The sequence below is a fragment of the Passer montanus genome, unplaced genomic scaffold, assembly GCF_014805655.1.
Source record: "Passer montanus isolate IOZ18808 unplaced genomic scaffold, ASM1480565v1 scaffold2159, whole genome shotgun sequence".
In the NCBI taxonomy this organism is placed as follows: domain Eukaryota; kingdom Metazoa; phylum Chordata; class Aves; order Passeriformes; family Passeridae; genus Passer; species Passer montanus.
Genome location: NW_024366769.1, coordinates 1 through 2,595, shown reverse-complemented (window position 1 = coordinate 2,595; position 2,595 = coordinate 1). Strand labels below are relative to the sequence as shown.

Sequence of the window (2,595 nt, the reverse complement as noted above, 5' to 3'; positions counted from 1 at the left end):
TTTTAGGTTATTAAATGCAAGGCTGCTGTTGCCTGGGAGGCAGGTAAACCTCTTTCTATTGAGGAGGTGGAGGTTGCTCCACCAAAAGCTCATGAAGTTCGTATCAAGGTAATGACATAAATTCTTACTATATGTTTTCTCTTTTAGGAGAATGAGTTTTATTTATCTTTATTAAAGATAAATAGTTTGTTTGCCAACAGAAGAAATGTTGAATAGGTATCATTAGTGCATTAGTATCTCAGCTGGCTTTACAGAGAAGAAAATGACAATATTTAGATCTTCTGTTTATGAAAAACATTTTCATTTCCACTAGTCTCACTTCACAGTCTGGTCTGAAGATAATGGCTATTTTAAGGATCAATTCCAGTTGTTACAGACTAAGTTCCCTCAAAATGTCTGAGCTGTGAACATCTTTATCTTGTTTGAAGGACAGTTTGTCATTTGTGACCATAAGTTACTGGCTGCTGAGCTGAGATTGGTCTCTTGCATTTGCCATATCCAAGTTTCTGATTTTGTCAGGACTTTCCAGGAGCCTGTATCTGCCAAAAAGTATACATTAATGTGAAATTTATTCCTGTGGAAAGGATTTCTACTATGTGGTGCTGAAGACTTAAGCAGGATTTATGCAGTACTGAGAGTTCTGCATGGTCTCTCTGGAAATTTTACTTCTGAGTCTTAACTTATTTCAAAGCTGAGATGCTAAACTATGATGAGATGACTTGGAGCACTAATTTCTAGCTATAGGAAAAGACAGATAATCTTTTACCCCTTTCAGTGTCAGATTTTGGTTGATGGAAATTATAAAAATGTACTGTCGTGACTTTGCATTTTTGAAATAAGAAAAACTGCCTTGCCAGGAATTGAAAATATGTTGCCCATATCCCAAATGCTGCCAGAACTTTGACCTGGCAATTGTTCTTAACTTCTGACTAAAGGGAATTGTTTAGATCTGTGCTACTGTTCTGTTTTTCAGGGTGTCTCAGATTATTTATTTCTTCACAGATAGTTGCCACTGCTGTCTGTCACACTGATGCCTATACACTGAGTGGTGCTGATCCTGAAGGATGTTTCCCTGTGATCCTGGGACATGAAGGAGCAGGAATTGTAGAGAGTGTTGGGGAAGGAGTAACAAAAGTAAAGAAGGGTAAGGAATTCCCTTACAAGTTTTCTGCCTTCCTTGAAAGTGTTACTTTATTTGAAGAGTAACTGTCAAATTGGGCCACTGAAATGCCATATTGCAGGAGTTAATACAGTATTTTATTCTGGGTGTATGCCTGTGTAGATTTCTGTGGTCTGTGAGACAAAACACTAATTTGTTCAATGAGATCTTGATTTAAAGCTTGAAAGAGCCCAGAATAACCTTTTTTTTTACTTGAAATGTATAATTACAAGAGGGTTGGGGGGTTTATTATTTTTTCAAATTATAGTTTTTATCTGTTGATTTAATTAAAAGGCTTAAAGTGTTTAGTCTTGTTGTTCACTGTTGATTTGGGGTTGTTTTGTTTCACAGTAACATTGCTACTTGTTCTGGAATGATGAATTTCAGATGGGTTGTCTGCTCAGCCAGGATTTCTGTATACCATAAACAGCTTTTAGTACACAAAGGTTTTAAGTGAACTCAAGCTCACAGAAAAACATGCAGAATCAAGTAACTTCACTTTTTTTTCAGAATGCCTTGCTTGACTCCATAACTAGACACAAAATATTTTTTTTCCTTAGGGGACACTGTTATCCCTCTATACATCCCTCAGTGTGGAGAGTGCAAGTTCTGTAAGAATCCTAAAACAAACCTGTGCCAGAAGATAAGGTGTGTATAACTTTGACACATGCTATAGTATTTGTTCAGTGTATACCTGCTGTAGTTAGCAAAAGTAATTGACAGGAGTTTTCATTGAAGAATCAATCTGTTGATGCATCATTTAATGACTTGGAAAGTAGGTGTTTCAGGAGTCAGGCAATTTTTTTCTTTAAAAAAGTCTTCCTTAAAAATTCTATTCTTCCCTCAAATAAAACTGTTTCTCTCTTTTCATGTATATTAAGGTGCAAACTACTACCTCGTGTCCACAGGTTGGAAAACATAAATGCTCTGACTCCATATTTAATCCATACTGAAGGGAAGCACTTCAGGGAATTTAGCTGTTAGGAGTGAACACCAAAGCTTTCAAGTGGTAAAAATTGTATGGACAGCTCTTTTTTTTCCTTAACACCTGCTTCCCAGATAAATTTGCAGCTCCTGTTCTGAAAAAAAAAATCTCCCAAACTCAAAAAAAGCCCTAATGACATAACTGATGTGTGTTATTCAAAGGGAGGATACTGAAGGAGGCTAAGTGGTGTGGTGCTGTGGCACAAGCAGTTAGCCTTGGTAACTAACAAGGTCAACATGTGAATAAAGTCCATTTCTTTCAGTTTTTCCCTGGAGGAATTAACTGCATGAAGTTTTAGGAGTTTAGCATCTCACTTCTGTGAACTTCTAGGGTTATTGAAGTGGTCAAAATATAAAAGTGCAAGTATGCAGCTGTCTCTGTGTGCTGCTTAGTGGACTCTGTCTGCTGAGAATATTTTCTGTTTAAAACTCTGCACTTTCCTGTCTTTGCC

General features: G+C 36.9%; 1 long non-coding RNA gene across 1 annotated transcript; it reads left to right on the top strand.

Annotated features, from left to right (window-relative positions):
- Positions 1-2,493, top strand: LOC120502291. The gene is made up of 3 exons (XR_005627497.1): positions 1-108; positions 1,003-1,144; positions 1,720-2,493. It is a non-coding gene; the product is annotated as an uncharacterized LOC120502291 (long non-coding RNA).
- The last annotated feature ends 102 nt before the right edge of the window (positions 2,494-2,595 follow it).